The 19,976-nt window shown below is 40.4% G+C and overlaps 1 pseudogene; it reads right to left on the bottom strand.

Annotated features, from left to right (window-relative positions):
• Positions 1–11,520: 11,520 nt before the first annotated feature.
• On the bottom strand, positions 11,521–11,621 carry LOC116870327 (annotated as a pseudogene).
• Between the last annotated feature and the right edge of the window lie 8,355 nt (positions 11,622–19,976).

The following is a 19,976-nucleotide window of genomic DNA, read 5'->3' as shown; positions in this document are numbered from 1 at the left end:
GGGTAAGCCCTCAGAGGAAATGGATGAGGACAGGAGAGGAGCTGGGTTTGTTGCTTTTCAAGAGCCCAACACACACCCAAGCAAAACAAAAACAAACAAACAAGCAAACAAACAGAAACCCACGAAAGCTAGGTGGTACCGGAGACCTGGAAGGGAAAACCATAGCGTATATTAAGTCCTTTAGTCCTGAGCTCAGCTCCACGAAACCATTACTACCCACATGAAGACGTTACCACAAGACTATTATTGGCTCCATTTCGCAGAACAGGAAAGTCAGTGATAGAGGCAGGATTCTAACGCAGGTCAGCTAACCTCAAAGGCTGTGCCCTCACCATCCAACTACACAGCCTTTCAGTAAACATCAGATCTCTACTCTCACCCAAGCCCTAGTCTATTAAATATCGGAGATAAGAAGCCCTATCAGAAAGTTACCATGGGTTTCATGCTATTACTGTTTAGGGTCTAAAGTCAGCTGGGCCTCAGTCCCATCACTTGTTCTTTGTTCTTGGTCTACGTCCTCTCCCACGTCCTGCGGTGGCCCCTAAGCCCTCCCCATCCCCTGCTCTCTCCATGTTTAGCAATGAACTTGCCTGTGGCTCACAGAGAAAACCAGTGTCATTGAAGGCAGACTCTCGGGGCGCCTGGGTGGCACAGTTAAGCATCCCACTCTTGATTTCGGCTCAGGTGTGATCAGGTGTGCCCTTTTATGATCATAGTCTTTTTTTTTTTTTAAGATTTATGTATTTATTTGTTTGAGAGAGAGAGAGAGAGAAATAGAGCAGGGAGGAGGGGCAGAGGGAGAGGCAGAGTCTCAGGCAGATTCCATGCTGAGCTTGGAGCCGGTTGAGAGGCTCCGTCTCATGACCCTGAGATCACAACCTAAGCCAAAACCAGGAGTGAGGCATTTAACCAACTGACCCACCCAGGCATACCTATGGTCATAGTCCTCATTCAGGTCTTCAAGAAAGCAGAACATTATATTTGATTTAGGAGTCGTATTAGTCTGCTAGGCTGCCGTAGGAAAATACCATCATAAATGAAATGAAATGACAATATTTAATAAATGAACACTATAATCCATCTAACGTGTTCATCGATAGATGAGTCTTAACTTAGAACAGTCTTAGCCTATAACAAATGTTTGACGTTCACCCTATCTACCTCCTAATGAGATTTAACACACTGTATGATTCAGATTTGCTTAAAAGCCAGTGGAGTGAATTATACTGCAGTATCCTTCTAATGAAATGTGGGAAGCCTATCAAATCACTGTGAGAAGTGTGAGAGCTCAAGATACATTCATAATGGCAATCAAATTGAGTTATCTTATCACCCCCAGGTAATTGTTAACTGAAAGTGACATTGGGAAATACCTTGAGAAGGGAGCAGGCATGGGTTACACTTACTACCAAACCTTTATGCCCTTGTTATTCTAAAGAACAAAAATATGTTAGCTCTCGTTGACACCGGAGAGCAAGGACTATCATGGCTATCTGCTAAACCGTGGAACATCTTCATTTCCACTGAATCTTTTTTGAGTTTTCAAATTACTTATTCCTGTGGTATTCATGTATTTGTTGTTAGTTTCAAGGTTTATCACATGATTGGTCAGGGATGTACGTGTGTGTGTGTGTGTGTGTGTGTGTGTGTGTGTGTGTTATGTTTAGGGAGTAGTTATTTCAAGTGGCTTATGGGAAAACAGACATGGTCAATGGACAATATTAAAACTCTGCAAAGGACTGAAGACGTATATACATTGTCACCTCCAAAATAAACTAGAGTTAATCCAGAGTAGACAGGGATAGCCAGGCAGGCCAGAGGAACAGGCTTCCCAGCAGTCTTAACAGCTGTAAAGTCTTGTTTTCAAATCCCATGTAGTGAAGCAGATGATGAAGACAATAGTTCCGGTGGCCAGAAGTCACACAAAACTCTGAGATGCACACGAAGTATATAATGTCTCCTTAATTAGAAACTCGTTCTTTTACTGATTCCTCGGCGCCCATGACTTCCAAATGTCAGTCTGCAGCCCCATCTTCTCTACCAAGTTCCGGACCACACATTCACTGTGACACCTCCTCACGCTTCACACTGAGTCCACTGCCAAACTTCTTTTCCTTCTATATTTTCTATCTTAGTCAATACCGAAATCCACCTCTTTTTTTTTTTTTAAACTCTCTTGTTCTCTACTCCTAATTGTATTTGAAGAACAGTAAATTGCCCTTTTCCTTTTTAAATATTTTGTTTATTTATTTATTTGACAGAGGGAGAGCACAAGTAGGCAGAGTGGCAGGCAGAAGTAGAGGCAGAAACAGGCTCCCCACCGAGCAGGGAGCCTGATGTGGGGCTCCATTTCAGGACCCTGGGATCATGACCTGAGCTGAAGGCAGGCGCTCAACCGACTGGGCCATGCAGGCGCCCCTCAAAATCCACTTCTTAAGTTAGCCATTTCATTCATCCCATATCACATGTTTCATGGTAGGCACTGGGGATAAAACAGTTAATACAGTGATGTCCCTTTCCTTATGAATTTTATATTCTACTAGTGAAATGAACAGTAGCTAATACTTACATGCATGTGTGTGTATGTGTGTGTGTGTGTGTTAGTGGCAAGTTTTTTCTGTGGGGGGAAAGCAGAGTAGAGGGTCATAAGTTATAGGATATGCCATTTTACATAGGCTATCCAAAAAGGCCTTGTTATATTAAATCACTCTCTTCTTTGCCTCCTGTCTCCAATTAATCCTCTCACCAATCTCCCTGTCTCTCTGCATCTCCCCTCCATCTCATCCCATTTGCCATGCTTCCATCCAAGTCATATTCTCTCTCTCTCTCTCTCTCTCTCTCTCTCTCCCTTTTTTAAGATTTTATATTTAAGGGGTGCCTGGGTGGCTCAGTCGTGAAGCGCCGGCCTTTGGCTCAGGTCATGATTCCAGGGTCGTGGGATAGAGCCCCGCATCGGGCTCCCTGCTCAGTGGGAAGCCTGTTTCTCCCTATCTCATTCCCTTGCTTGTGTTCTCTCTCTCCCTGTGTCTTTCTCTGTCAAATAAATATTTATATTTAAGTAATCTCTATACCCAGTGTGGGGCTTGAACCCACAACCCCAAGATCGAGAGTCACATGCTGTACTGACTGAGTCAGCCAGGCGCCCCCCAAATCATTCTTTTAAAATTCAAATGACTGTTCCCCATTGCTTATTATTGATGTGACGTTCTATGTTCTTCACAATTTGGTCCATCCTACTTTTTAAACTATAACTTCTACCATTCTCCAGTTGCCTGTGAGCATTATTTTCTCCATTTCCATTGGTTCTGAGTGTAGATAGGCATAAAACAGCTTTATCAGTATTTGTTTTCCATTAGTCTCTCCATTATAATGTGATCTCCTTGGATAAAGACTGGCCTGGTTCCTGGCACACAGTAAGAAAGAAGTAAATATTTGCTTGGTTCATTTGAAATTAAAAAAATATTTTTCTTGAAAGTTAATTTCCTCCTTGTTCCTTTAATGGAAGTTAGCCCTGGCAGCATTTCAGGGTATCTAACTGTTACTTGGTTATCCAATGCTTTGTGATTGTTGTTCTTGGAGACATCCCAGCAGAGTAACATTCTCTAGACCACCAAGTGGTAGGAAATTTGTTCCCCAGGTCTTATAACAATTTCCAGTGAATCCTTCCCTAAATTTGGTTTTGTGAACTTCATCAGCTCTGTGCCTGCTATGAAATTTTTGACAAGTGAGAGGGTGGAGGTTGACAAAGCCCACACCTCTAGAATGTTCTCATCTCTCTAATGTCATGTAGCATAGAATAATGACCCAAGTTGTGACTTAGCTGAGGCAATTCTTTTCTTTTAATTTTTTAATTTTTATTTTTGTTTATTTGACAGAGGGAGATCACAAGTAGGCAGAGAAGCAGGCAGAGAGAGAGGAAGAAGCAGGCTCCCTGCTGAGCAGAGAGCCCGATGCAGGGCTCAATCCCAAGACCCTGAGATCATGACCTGAGCCGAAGGCAGAGGATTTAGCCCACTGCACCACCCAAGCGCCCCAGCTGAGATAATTCTTAAGTCAGGGCTTCTGTTGTTGACTACGAATTCCCCATAACCCAGTAGGGAACAGTGGTTAAAAAGCAAACAAACCAAAACCAAAAAACCCAAAACAAAACAAAACAAAACAAAAAACTCTTCTTTATTTATTGTAACACTGGTAATAGCACTAGAGAAAATTTTAAAGCCAGTTTTAGTTAATCATTCATGCAGCATATGTAAAAGATATAAAATTAAAGCAGGAGTTCACTGTCTTCTAGAGATCATGGTAACATCAAAAATAGAACTCACTGGCTTGGAAGGTGGAGCCTACAACTCTTTTTTTTTTTTTTTAAGATTTTATTTACTTATTTGACAGAGATCACAAGTGGGCAGAGAGGCAGGCAGAGAGAGAGGGGGAAGAGGCTCCCCGCTGAGCAGAGAGCCCGACGCGGGGCTCAATCCCAGAACCTTGAGATCATGACCCGAGCTGAAGGCAGAGGCCTTAACCCACTGAGCCACCCAGGCACCTCAAGCCTACAACTCTTGATCTCAGGGTTGTAAGTTCAAGCCCCACACTGGGTGTACAGGTTACTTTAAAAAAAATAAAATCTTAAAAACAGAAATAGACTTCTACTATGTATTTCTTTTAAAAAGCAAATCTACACAAGAATTATTAGGAAAAAATATAAATGACCTTAACTGTTATGACTTTGGGATACTAGATGAAAACTATATAAATTAAATGGGAATTTCAGATATTTGTACATAAAACTACTATATCAGTCTAATTTCTGTCCTAAAAAATAAGCATTTAAAAATAAATATTAATAAATACAATTTATGCTGTGAACAAATTAAGCTTTACATGTTTGAATGATTCTTCAATTATGTCCACAATTATGTGGACAACAATTATTGATTTTAGCAGGAGGAAGAAGATTCTCTTAACTTAATTAAGCCCATAGTGGAGAACTGCCAATAGAGGGGAGAGATATTTTTGGCTCAGGGCTATGAGGGTTAGAAGATATTTTTTCAACTCAATGTAGGTGTTGGATAAATGCTGCATTTTGAAACTTTCAAGGGAATAAAACTGACCTCAGTTAACTTACTAGATTATTTTTCTTATTCTGCTTTCCACTAAGGGGGGGGGGCAGAAAACTTGCAGAAGGTACTATTTTTCAATTAAAAAATAGTTTAATCTCCAATTGTGTAAAAGAAATGTATTTTCTTGCCAAAGAACAGAATTTGAAAATAAGAACCTAATCTTTGTTGGGATGGAAAATGGTTCTATGTTTCCATTTATTTTTTTTTTCTTGGCAACATTTTCAAGCAGAGTTTGTATTATTAAGAGGACAGTAGGGTCAGTATAATGAGAGAAGTACAGCATTTGAGGCATGCCTCTTCTCCTACAGGGGACAGAGGTCACATATTCTGCATCACCCACTTTGACAAACAAGTCTTTTAACAGAGAACCACTAAAAGTATTCTTTCATATGATATTTCCCAACAAGTGTATTGTAAATGAGTTCCTGCTTCATAATGTGCTACTAAGAGCTCAGATTTTGGAATTCTTACTACACTCTATTAACAAACCTTTGTAGAGATGCTGAGGGGAGGTCTGAGAAGAACCAGAGAAGGACCACCGTGTTGAAAATAATCCTTTACAACATCAAGAAAATGACAAGACAATCCATAGAGTGAGAGAAAATATTTGCAAATGGTATATTTGATGAGGGACTCATATCCAGAATATGTAAAGAACTCTTTTACTTCCACAATAAAAAATGACCCAAGTTTTTTAAAATGGGCAAAAGATTTGAATAGACATTTCTCCAGAGAGGATAACAAATGACCAATAAGTACATAAGGAGATGTTTAGCATCATTAGCCATTAAGGAAATGTAAGCACAAGTGAAAAACCACAGTGCGATACCATTTCACATCCTACTAGGATGACTAAAATCAAGAAGACAGAAAATAACAAATGTTGGCAAGGATGTAGAGAAATTTGAATATTCATACATGGCTGGCAGGAGATGTAAAATACTGCATCTACTTTGGAAAAGCATTTTGGCAGTTCCTCAAGATATTGAAAAGATCATATAACCCAGCAATTCTACTCCTAGATACCTATTCAAGAGAATTGAAACCATGTTCACACAAAAAAACTTGTACACAGATGTTTGTAGCAGCATAGTTAAAAACTAGAAACAATAAATGTAGCATAGCCATACAATGGATTATTGTCTGTCAATAAAAAGTAACAAAGTACTGATACATATTAAAACATGAATAATCCTTGAAAATTTGATGTTACAGTAAGATGCCAGTCACAAATTGTCACACATTATATGATTCCACTTATATGAAAAGTCCAGAACAGGAAAATCTATAGAGACAGCAAGTAGATTTCTAGTTGCTGGAGGCTGAGAGGATGAATTTCCTTTTGCAGTAATAAAATGTTTGACATTAGATAGTGATGATAATTTTACAACTTTGTGAATATACTAGAATATGCTGAATTGTACACTTTAAAATGTAAAATTAATGTGTAAATAACTCAACAAGGTTGTAATCTAAAAAATAGTTTTAAAAATGTTCAAGATGGGAAAATATTTTATAAATATAATTTTTATTAATAATATTGTCATTAGTGGGGCACCTGGGTGTCTCAGTGAGTTAAGAGGCGGCCTTCAGCTCAGGTCATGATCCCAGGGTCCTGGGGTGGAGTCCTGTATTGGGCTCCCTGCTCAGTAGGGAGTCTGCCTCTCCCTCTCCATCTACCTCTTCCCCAGCTCATGCTCTGTCTTTCTTGCTCGCTGTTGCTCTCTCAAATAAATAAATAAAATCTTAAAGAAAAATAGGATTGTGATTGGTAATAGGAGCCCAGAAAAAAGTATGTACGAAAAATTGGTAGTCATTCTTTGACGTACTTGCTTTACGGCAGGTTCAGCACCGGGGACAGCTCCCCTGCATAGGCTACGCTTTCAAAGGTACCATTCAAAAGGCTACCCAGGTCCTACAGAAGTTTTCTAAAAGTGACATCTCTATTATGCTTTTCTTCTTTTTAACACTGTCCTATATTATGGCAGACATGATTGCCCTTATATATACATATCATGAGCATTCAAGCAGGAAATGAAAGCTCTGCTGCACTACTTCATTAGTCCAGGTAGCAAGATATATTGATTGATTGTTACGTGCTGGTACTCAGTCAGCATGAGCTCTTAGACAAGTCACTAGCTTCTATTTACTTCATTTCCTTACCCAAAACTCACCAACTATTACACATGCCATAAACTAAGCCAATATTTGTGAAATAACTCAATATGGCTTGTATTCATGAAAGGTACTTTTATTACTGAATTCTTTAACAAGTCATCATCCCATTGCATTAGCAGGCAATTTTTTTTTTTTTCCTGGGAACACAGAGTCTCCCATGACATCAGAAGCCCAGACTACTGTCCTGGATATACTCAGATTATTCTGTTAACAGCCTTCATGGCAAGAACTGTCTTCTTAAGCATGCTTCAGATGGGCACAAATTTCTAAAACATAATCTTGGATCTGGCCTGGAAATGGGCCCATTTCTAAGGATGATGCATAAATGAAAAGCTATGCATCTAATCCTTTACCTTTCTAAATTTAATCCAAAGATGAATTTCAGCACATAACTCCAGATGCATGTCCACTACACATATTTCTATATGATCAATCCTGTCATAACAGAATTTATCTGTGGGGTGAATGTAAATTTGAACCCCATATAACACTGTTATAAAGGAATTCTATAAGATTTAACACTTCAAAATAAATTATATAGAAAAGTTCCACAAAAGGTTGGACAGCAAAACTGTGTCAGATCACATAACTTCATGTTTTCGTCTGTATGACTACATTGGATTAGGTAGATAAAATGCTCTACAAAAAAATCTAACCAAATGTGTATGGTTCTGCTTCACTGTTTTCCATTCTTACTCAAATGGCTCCATTTTGGTTGCCATTTACTAATCTTACTCATATTTAAATATCAAAATAACTAGTACATGATGCCTAACTCTGCGAAATTTCATAAAGTCAGATGCAGCTTCCTTAAGAAGAAAAAAAATAATTATTGATTTTTTAAAGGAAAAGAGTAGAAGGCAGCCATTTGATCTTTCAATGTCCACCCTCTCCTTTACTCTGGCTTAAGTAAAAATGTTGTGTAAAAGGTCAGAGTACATTTCCATAGGAGCCCTGGGGTTCATTAACACAAAAGTTATAAATTACACTTCTCTTCCTGAGGAAAGAAAGTGCATCCCAATTCTATTCTCTGATGATTCTTTAATCCTTACCTGTTCCTTCTGTGATTATTGTTTTCTTCAACTATAAGCCCATCTGATAGATCACTGTTCTTCTCTTATGGTACACATTATTCTCAACAGTTTGATGCTTTTCCTTAACAATTTCCCCAACTTGCCTGTCTGTCCTTTGCTGTTTGTTCGCTGTTCATCCCATCTGTTCTCTGTTTATTTATCCCCCTATTTCCTACTATTGGTTTATTAGCTATACTTATACATTTTAGTTTTTAGTGGCTGTGCTAATGTTTATGACATATCTCCTTAGCTTACCCAGTCTACTCTAAATAATAGTTGAATGTTCTATTATACTGTAATAACCTTATAACAGTATACTTCCATTTCCCCTTCCATCCTTTGTGCTACTGTTGTCATACATTTTGCTTCTGTGTAAGTTATGAATCCAACAACATGTTATCTTTGCTTTACATAGTTAAATTTTCTTATGAAAATAAAATACTTTCATATTTGCCCACATATTTACCACTTTTTGTGTTCTTCATTCCCTGTGTAGATCCAAGTTTTCACCTGATTTTATTTTTCTTCCGCCTAAATAATTTCCTTTAACATTATTTCATTGATGTTCAATTACAAAGTCTCTCAGCTTTTGTTTGTCTTAAAAAGCCTTTATTTCACTGTAAGTTGAACATTTTATTTTAACGTTTTATTTATTTAAATAATCTACACCCCATGTGGGGCTTGAAATCACGACCCCAAGATCAAGAGTTGCATGTTCTTCTGACTGAGCCAGCCGAATTGGATATAGTAAAGGAGATTTTTGCTGGATATAGAACCCTATGTTGACAGTACCTTATTTTTTCATTCTGCAATTTAAAAATGCCATACCATTGTATTCTGACTTGCATCATTTCTGAATAGAAATCTGCTTTCATTCTTATCTTTGTTCCCCTGTACATCATATGCCTTGTTTCTCTGGCTGTATTTAAGATTTTCTCTTTATCACTGTTTTTCAGCAATTTAATTGTAATGTGCTTTGATGTGATTTTCTGTGCATGTTTATCCTCCTTGGGATTCATTAAGGTTTGTAGATCTATAGGTTCATTGCTTTTATTAAATTTGGAATTTTTTCAGCCATTATTTCTTCAGTTATTTTTCTGTCTCCCTCTCCTCCCCTCCCACTAAATTACAGTTTTCTGGGATTCCAATTACACATACAATAAACCACTTGATATTGTCCTCAGGTCACCGAAGCCTTATTTTTTCCATCTTTTTTTTTCTATGTTTTAGATTGAACTGTTTGTATTGCCTCATCTTCAAGTTTGCTGGTCCTTTCTCTTTCTGTGTCTCAGCTGCAGTTAATCCTGTCCAGTGTAATTTTTTTTTCACTTCACAAATTTAATTTTTATCTCTATAAATTCCACTTGGTTCTTTTTGTATCTTCATTCTCTCTCCATTCTATTCCCATTAAAGATTATTAAATATATTGAGTCTACAGTCAGTTAAGTGTCTGCCTTCAGCTCAGGTCATGATCGCAGGGTGCTGGGATCAAGCCCTGTGTCAGGCTCTCAGCTCACTGGGGAGCCTGCTTCTCCCTCGCTCCTCTGCCGGCCACTGCTCCTGCTTATGCTCTCTCTCTCTACTTCTCTCTCTCCCTCTCTGTCAAATAAATAAATAAAATACTTTTTAAAAAAATATGTTGAGTCCATTTATAATAGATAATTCAAAGTTTTGTGTACTAATTCCACCACCTCTGTCATTGATGGATCTTTCTCTATTGACTATTGACTTTTTTTTCTCCTGGTTATGGGTCCCATTTTCCTGATTCTTGGCATATGTAGGAATTTTTTAATTGGATACTGAATAATGAGTTATTAGATTATTAAGTATCTGAACTTTGCTATCTCTCTTTAAAGAGCATTAGCTTTGTTCTGGAAGCAGTTAAGCCACTGGAAGATCAGATGGGTTTGATCCTTTCATGGCTTTTGAAAAGCTGTTTAAGAGTAGGTCAGCAGTAGCCTCTATTCTGAGCTAGTTTAACCCTACTACTAAGGTGTGACCCTCTGGGTTTCTTAAGTAGTCCATTTGGAATGTGATTCTCTTGAAATCATAAAGTTGGAAGATCCTTGGCTTGACCTTCAGAAGAAATTCACAAAATCCTCACTCCCCTATGGAAAAGTTTGAGACCAAAGAGTTTTGGGAGGGAACACAGAATGTGAGGTTGGCTGCAGGTGCACTGAAGGACCAAACATGTGGCTGTATGCTGTGAAACAGAATGCTCTTGTAAAGAAAAGTGGCTGTCAGACAGTCAATCATCAATCACAAGGTCAGGAATTCAATGTGACAATTGATTCTCTCTGTATGCAAGGATTCAGTAGCTTTCTGGCTGGCCACATAGATAATGCTGAACCTCCTGTTCTCTGTTGGTATACAGTGGTACTGAAGATTGTGTTAATCTAACTGTGCATCTCCTTAGGACCATCAATCTACAAATAGGAACCTAGAGGTAGGATTACAATTTTGAAGAGGTTGTCCCTCATCATGGGTCTTTGCTTACATTCCTAAACTTTATAAACCTCTTTAAATGGTTTTATGCAGAGAGATTCTATTCCAATTAATACTTGAAGAATATTTTGTTTCATCCATTTGAAAACACTTTTTATGACTGCCTCTCGTTCAACATAAAAACTGACATTGAAAGTCTCATTATCTGGAGGTGGTTTGGAGTATAGTAGGGAAGATGGTTTGGAACCATTTGAAACTATTTCATCATATTTATTTATTTACTTATTTTTCCTGCGCTGGAGTAAGGACCTCTGGGTAAACAATAAGTAACTATGGGTACAGCACCAGTAATATCCTTTTTATATGGTACTTGCTTCTTCCCACATGGATAGTCAACTTGGTGACTGAGGTCATTGGGATAAAGCTTTAAGTCTGACTGCTTTTGTTATTGTGACTTTCATAGCACTGTTCAGCATATTTATACGTTTCATTAGGTCTTGATGATCATTAACTTGTAAGAAATATTTCCTCTTCTCTGTATTTATTTTAGTTTTTATTATTGACGTGTATTTGACATACAATGTTGTATTAGTTTCAGGTGTACAACATAGTGATTCAACAATTCTACACATTACCCAACATTCACCACAATAAGTGTAGTTACCATCATTCAGCATACAACATTATTAAAATATTATTGACTATATAAAAATACGGAACATTTCAGGAATTTGCATGTCAACCTCATGCAGGGGCCACACTAATCTCTACATTGCTCCAGTTTTAGTATATGTACTTGCAGAAGCACATGGCTTTCTTTAAGCCAAAACTGCCCTTGGCTTAGTTTAGCAGTATTGTTAATCTTTGAAATGCAGATAAGTTTAATGTGTCCAATACAGACTGGTCCAGAAATAAATTTAGTGGATTACCCATTTACAATACCAAACTATCTTTTCTGATATCCACCACGAGGTCCTCCAAAGTTTTCCCACTGTTTTTATTTACTTAATGGCTAGAAAACCACAAATGCAATCTGACCAATGAGAACCATCACCAGGTTTACACTTCTGAGGGTCTGAGTACTCTGTTTCCTGGCCCCAGGCTGTGTCTTAACAAACATAATATCCTGTAGAAGTCATAATAGGCATGGGGAAACAATATTTCATTACAGTAAACACAAAATGAACTTTTGATAGAGCCACTGGGAATTCTGTGCATGAGGTTCCAGGCAACCAGATTTGACCTTCAGGCTTACACTTCAGAGTGGGGGAGACAACTTCCACTACCATGGAAATTTCCTACCCGTGGCACAAAGAGAATAACAAATTAAGGAAGTCGTCATGGAACCTGGAGGAAGTAGACAATGCCAAATCCAACCTTTGCAACATGAAGTTGAAGTGCTGAGCCAGAATGCTTTACGGCGCTAACCCACTGCAGACTAGAAGGGTTGCTGAAAATGCACCCAGGGAAGGTTTGGAGGGCCTGTAATCCATTCACATCAAAACACTGCAGGAAAGTTCACAGGACTTTGTTTTGTTTTGTTTTTTAAGATTTGTTTATTTATTTGAGAGACAGAGAGAGTGGGAGTGGGGAGGTAGGGGAGAAGGAGAGAATCTCAAGCGGACCTGCTCTGAGCACAGAGCCCCACCCAAGGCTTATTCCGAGGACCCGAGATCACGACCTGAGCCAAAATCAAGAGTCAGAGTCCCAACCAACGGAGCCACCCAGGCGACCCTGGTCTGCACTTTAAAAATACCCCACGTGTATCTTATCTATTTAAGCAGATCAGCAGCAAGAAACCTGCACCTGAAGGTAATTACTCTGGGCACCTGCAACGTTTTCTTCTTTTTATCTTCCACGCTGGCCACCGAGAAGACTACTTCAGGAGGGCAACCTTGCCTGATGGGCACCCTGCCACCTTGGTGCCACCCAATTGTCTTTGCTCCTCTCCAGTGAGCTCACAAACATTTTTATCAGTGAGGATGCTCACTGATGAGATTACTAACCTTAATTGTATGGTGATCTGAGCTAGTTCTTCCACCGCTGAAGGTCACTCATGCATGACCCTGAGCTATGAAAATCTCCACATATGATAGATACGGTTCAAGGCACACGTTGCTCATGACTGCTTCCCAGAAATTTTGAACACTCGCTAGAGACACGCTGGCCTCCCACGCTGGCCACAGATGATTGGACAGCGTGGGGCGTGTGGTTCAAGGCCATGCGTGGGCTGAGCCAATCGGCTTCTTTGGGAGTTTGAACTGATGGACTACCTTGCAGTTTCCTTCGGTGGTAGGAGCAGCCTCCTGTGCCAGGAGGAGGAAGACTGGGAGACAGAGGTGGAGACAGACTGAGTGGGGCAGGGAGAAAGAGAGAAAACGTGTGCGGTAAGGCCCTGAAATCATGAGCGATGAGACCATCTCTCATATGAACCACGAGAGACACAGCTGCAAACCTTAATTCTTGGCTCTCTGGGGCCCAAGCAACTTCCCAGGAACAGGCTGTCCCGTCCTGCCTTGTGCTCTGTGGGATTCTCCCTATCCAACTCACTTACGTGGGCTTCTGTCATCACAACCCACGCTGCAGGAACGGAGCCTGGAGTATGTCAGGAGCTCCTATTTCTGGCATTCCTGACAAGACTCAGGCAATATTTCCTACTAATTGTACAGCAGCCGCTGAAGCTCCTAACCGTTTCTCATTCACAATAAAGCCCACACAGGACTGGAATTGATGGATTTGTCCAAAGTTCTTCCTTATTGCAGAAATTTAGCCTGTGACCCCTCTTCTGCACCCCCCCCCCAATATATGAGTCCTGCACAGACCACGGAGACCGGTGGTCTTGTGGAGCTGGGAAGACCATCAGAAACGAGGTATAATGGGGGGATCGGGTTAACACAGTCTGGTGGAAACACCTGTTATTTAATTACGCCCCCCAGTCTCACTTGCCACCAGGCCCCCTGCCCTCTTGCTTCCCGTGGGCCACACCAGCCTGACCCTGCATCGCTGTCTCCAACCTGGAACCCGCACGGAGGCTCGGCAGAGTCCAGGCTGAGGTCAGGCTCCGTCCAAAGGCATGGAAGGTGGCACGTGTATTCCCCGGGTCCCTTAAGGTTCTGTTCCTTTTTAGAAGTCCATGACCCCCACTTCATAACATTCTTCATAGAGCCATCATTTATTTAAAAACCTGTTTCTGGGTCCAGTCAGTGTCCTTGGTTAATTTTAAGCTCACTAGAGATACAATGTTAGCAAAGCTGGGTTTGACCTCTAATGTCCTCTGTGGTCATTCCATAGGTCACCCTGACCTGATGAGTATGCCAGGTTATCAATAACCAGGAAGCATCTCTCCCCAGGACGTCTAAAAACGTGCTCTTTTTAAGTCCTGGATCAATAAAAAGAAATTTAAGGGAGAAATACGCTATTAGAGTCTTTGCTTCTTTAAGTAGTAACAGCTGTGCTTAGCTGTCTTCTGCTTTCAATGGGGAATTCATTTGGTATTTGTGTGAGGACTGTTCTCTTCACAACGATACAAGACCCACATCCCTTCCCATAGGTGCCCGGAGCGAGGCACACACGGCGCGACTCCACACAGCATCTCGGTTAGACAAGTCACGGCAAAAACCCACAAAACTACAACACAAATGCACAAATGCAAAATTCCAAACTCCCAGATAAATAGCATCAGAATCTATTGATTCTTGCCTGAAACTCCTATTTCAGCGCTATTAAAGTACATTCTTGAGACCAGCATCACACCGTGAACCCTCCGTCGCCAGCCTGCAGTAACGCAGACGTTGAGAGGAAGGACTGAGAAACTTCTTTGACAGCAACTTGATCTCAGTGTAACATTTTTACTATATTTCTACAAAAGTGGCAGTCTGCAGAGCATCGAAAAATTTGAGAACTTGTCCCTCACCATGAATACTTTTAAAAGGACAGCTCTGGCACCATTTTCAAAGGGAAAAAGCCACTTTCCTTCCTGCTCTAGAACAAGAGTTGTGCAGGGTTTCCTTTTCTTGCACGGTACGTCGAGTATCTTTCCATTCACCTGCACTTGTAAAGACCTGCGGGAGGGACAGCCAAAAAAGCAACTATTATGTATAACTGGTCTCACAACAGGTCCAAGTGTTCCATTATTACCTTGTGAAATTTAAACCAAGTGGAAGCATTAATTTCTCATTTACCTGCCGCTGACTAATGCATTAAACGTGGCTCACACATCCACCAGGATGAGGTTTCTTTTCATCTATCTAGCATGTTAAATGGTAGCCAAAGGTCACTTCTGATGAGAGACATACATTTATCCCTCCCATTTACCTACAATGATAGGAATATAACACCATTTTCAGCATTCATCAGCTCATCTCTGCTCCTTTTTCATTTAAAGGAGTCATCAATGTGTCTACTTGGAGTCACACAGTGAAAGTTCCAGAACATTCAAGCAACATTTCTGGTCTTTGCTCCGACTGTCGGTCACTTTACACCAGCTGCTTCTCTTCACCTGGCCCCGAGGGCATTTCCACGGAGCTCAGTCCAGCAGAGAAGCCAGCACCCAGAGAAAATTCGTGCACATGTTGATGGGTGCGTGAAGCAGTTCCCAAGCTGTTTCCCAGATTTGTCCTGGGGGGTGGCTGTGATAACAGGAAATGAAGCCAGGAAAGTCTCAGGCTTTTGTGTTCTGGTAAATTTGTTGACCGCTGGTTAGGTGCGATGGGGTAAAGCTGTGTGCACGTAGCATCTTTGCATCGCCGATTTGACCCTCCTGCCCCCTTTTCAAACTCCAGGGTGAACAAAACTGTAAAATGCTACACTCACACCTAGTTTTAAACCACCGAGCTCTATTTGGTTCCATCTAAATATTCCATGTGAGGCTTTATAAGTTAGGGGCAAAAAAAAAAATCTTTATTTACAAATAACAAACGATTTCAATGGAAAAAAAAATATTTCGTACTTAGGAATGCTTCTTGGAACCCATTCCTGGTTTAAATAAGCTCCCGGTGCAGATGGGTTTTACAGCCTGTCTAGACAAAGCTGGAAATACTTACAGCAAGCATTTTTTAAAAATTTTTTATTTCTTTTCAGCGTAACAGTATTCATTGTTTTTGCGCCACACCCAGTGCTCCATGCAATCTGTGCCCTAATACCCACCACCTGGTTCCCCCAACCTCCCACTCCCCGCTTTTTTTTTTTTAATCTTAGGAACTCTTCTTGACTAATGTTTCCAAGAATCATCACAAGTAAGTGACGCTGGTGGAAGCAAAATGACTTAAAGAACAACTCAGGCCCCAATGACATTGACTGTGAAGACCAAGAGATCAATTATATACGGAAAGTTCAGTGTTTACTTATTATTCATTTATTTACTTATCTTTAAGGTAATCTCTATGCCCAACATGGGGCTTTGAATTCATGACCCTAGAAAGAGGCACATGCTCTACTTATTGAGCCAGCCAGGCGCACCCCCCCGTCCCCCAAAAAGCTGGTCTTTAAACAGAGAAGAGCATTTCTCCAGAGACACCAGCCAGGACGAAACTTGAAATGCCAGGTGTGGTTCACCCGCTGAGATGTCTGCACCGCACTTGTTCCAACAGCGCTCTCCATTCCACGGTGTCTGTGACCTTCAAGCGCGGACACAAGGCACCCGCCTTTGGCTGTTCCACAGAGCACCTTGGTCCAGGGGCTGTCCGCTATGGGAGTCAGTGGTTTTCCATTACTTACAAACCCATGTTGATATTAAACATAAACGTAATCCCCATAAGCTTTCCAGTCCTCAGCCTATAGGATAGGATGGGATTAAAACCAAAGTGAATTCAGGGAAGACCCAACTGTTTTGAACAAGTAACATAAAAGTGATTGCACAATTTGGACTCACTTAATTTTGTGTCTGACTACAAAACGATCCTTGTGAAGAAAATAGGACTTGAAGGAAACTGAATGTCTGTGGAGAAAAGTATGCCTAAATACAGTCAGTACTCAGGTAATGAAACGATAGCTGACTAAATGACAAGTAATCCAGTAGACTGTTGAAGTTTTAGATCCATGAAAATATGCATGGCTATTTTTATGTTTTACACAGTAGGTAGTCTTTTTTTTTTAAAGATTTTATTTATTTATTTATTTGACAGAGAGAGATCATAGGTAGACAGAGAGAGAGAGAGGGGGGAAGCAGGCTCCCCACTGAGCAGAGAGCCCGATGCGGGGCTCGATCCCAGGACGCTGGGATCACGACCTGAGCCGAAAGCAGAGGCTTTAACCCACTGAGCCACCCAGGCGCCCCCACAGTAGGTAGTCTTAAGCAGTGTGAAGCACATTCTTGTGAGGACAATCATACCATCTGAGGAACTCGCTGGCACTAATTCTCAATTAGTCATTTCTATATTCTTATTTGTATAGGTTTTCACATATCAGCTTAGGTATCAGTTCAAAAATTTACCTTCTTTTTTTTAAAAAAGATTTTATTTATTTATTTGACAGAGATAAACACAGAGAGAGAGGGAACACAAGCAGGGGGAGTGGGAGAGGGAGAAGCAGGCTTTCCACCAAGCAGGGAGCCTGATGCGGGGCTCAATCCCAGGACCCTTGGGATCATGACCTGAACCCAAGGCAGACGCTTAATGACTGAGCCACCCAGGCACCCCAAAATTTACCTTCTTTAATATGGAATTCCCAACATTTCCAGGGTACTCAGAAGTCAGATTTTTTTTCTTCTCTAAGATTAGCTTGGACAGAATTAAAATGGTCTGTTTCTTTGATCCCACTAAAATATGAGAAAGTCACCTGATATAGAACAATAATTATTTTCACAACAATTCTTTTGCAGGCAAATCCTTGGAGAATTAACGTGAATTCCCCTTGATTTGGGCTGCTCTTCCCTCCCTGAGGCGGGGCAGATCCTACACTGGTTGGTCTGGGGTCTCCCCTAGAGAAGGCTCTGTGGCTTCCCCTCTTGGTGGAAATGACTTTGGTTCAAGACTATGAAACCCCACAATCCAAGAAATGCAAGTCACCAGGGTGGCCCAGAATTAATACAGTTTCCTGGGGACCTTTTAACTGACGGTGTTCCCAGGATGAAACCAGAATTCACCTCTAATTATTTCTTTACTTTGGAGATGAAGTAGAATAGGATCTGCCTGACCCATTTGGTCCCCTAAACCTCCTTCACATTGGATTTCTGCATGTAAGTCTGGAGAGTACACCGAGATGAGAATGACCTGATATAAAGAATGTGAGAATTAGAAGAAGTCCAAGTGCCAGATGGCGGAATTAAACTTGTCCCCTATCAAAAATCTCTGTCTTTTTTTGTTTTTTAAAGACTTTATTTATTTATTTGTTTGACAGAGAGTGACACAGCAAGAGAGGGAACACAAGCAGGGGGACTGGGACAGGGGGGAAGCAGACTCCCTGCCTACCAGGGAGCCCAAGGCGGGGCTTGATCCCAGAACCCTGGGATCATGACCTGAGCCGAAGGCAGACGCTTAACAACTGAGCCACCCAGGCGTCCCGAAAAGAGTCTATCTTGAAGATAAAAAAAGTTATGAGGATGGATGTTGATGCTGGTAACAAAACAGTGTGAATGTCTTTAATGTCACTGAACTGTACATTTAAAGATGATTAAATTGGTAAATTTTATGTTATGTACATTTTGCCTCAATAAGTCAGTCAGTCTTATACTGGTATTCATACACATGTATGGACACATATGGTCAAAATTTAAGTGAGAAATATATTCTAAAACCAGAAAGGGACAGGGTGCCTACGTAGCTCAGTCAGTTAAGCCTTCAACTCTTGATCTCAACTGGGTCTTGAACTCAGAATTGTGGGGTTTGAGCCTTGCATTTGGGCTTAAATAAAATTTTTTTAAAAAAATCAGAAAGGGACAGTACATATGTTTTCATTTTTGCCGTAATTTTCTCATCATTTAAAACATATAAGTTTAGAAAAACATTAAATTGGCATCACACAGGAAATTCGCCTCCAAGTTACTTCTGGCCTTTAAATGTGGTGCTAAATTTATACACACTTCCTTCTAATTAGTTTGTTACTCATTGTACAACTGAATTCAAAACAAAACCAAAAACACCCAGTACCTCCTCCCTTAAAATCTTGCTTGGACGACTTCCCAAAACACAGCAACTATTCACACGTCGTTGGTTTTTTACTTTCCTTGTATCGAAATGCCCTTTTTTCACAATTTGGTCTCACCCCACCCTGCCCTGCACCCCCCAACACAACATTAAGGATAAACATGATTGGTTAATAGATCACAGAGCTATAGGCTGCCCATCCATGGGGAGAAGCTTTTCCTTTCAATCCAGGACCGATGTGGAAATCACTAGATTGGGGAAGGAGACGCGAGGTCAGTGGTCATGTCCAAATGGCAGGTAGGTGCCCGGACAGCTCGATTGGAAGCGTAAGTCTAGAAGAGACAATCCAGGAATATCACAGCAGCCTGCAGCAGTCTGTCATCACATCTGCTCATGAACATAAAGGATGGAGTTCATTTTTTCTTCTCCCAGTGATAGATCATGGGGATAGCTTTGGACAGGACCAATGAAATGACAGGAGTTATACAAAATCATAGATACTTCCAAGCAGGAATGCACTGTAAAAATCAATTAAGAACTCCTAAAAAAAGAAAAGAACTCCCATTTCTTGTGGCTATCAAGGTAACACGAAGCCTGAGATGATTGCTTTCCAGCTCTTCAATCAGAAAACGAAATGACAGTAGGCATGACACAACATACCATCGGACGTCTAGCTTAAGCAGGATGCTGATTATCCTCAGTACAAAAGAATCTGGATGCTATCTTCATATACCACAGCATGTAATGTCCCTTATTTTATTTACAGAGGACACAGTATGAAAATGGGAGAAAACATTAGCATCAAAAATGTTAAGTCACTCTTAGAACGGATTTGTACCTTTGAAGTAGTATAACATTGGCCAAGGTTTTAAAAGTTATTTTGTATTTATTGAAATTCAAGACAGACCAGCAAAGTACCTTCAAAATAAAGATTAACAAAATAAACTAGAAAACTGTTTCTGAAATAAAGATGACTAAAAAGTAGTTAGCTTGAGTTTGTTAGTTGTCAACGGTTGCTCTAACACGTTACCAGAAACCTAGTGACTTAAACCACATAAATGCATTATCTTATAGTTCTGTGG

This window comes from Lontra canadensis, unplaced genomic scaffold (genome assembly GCF_010015895.1).
Source record: "Lontra canadensis isolate GAN:19392208 unplaced genomic scaffold, GSC_riverotter_1.0 scaffold22, whole genome shotgun sequence".
NCBI lineage: Eukaryota > Metazoa > Chordata > Mammalia > Carnivora > Mustelidae > Lontra > Lontra canadensis.
This window is presented reverse-complemented; position numbering and strand designations above follow the sequence as displayed.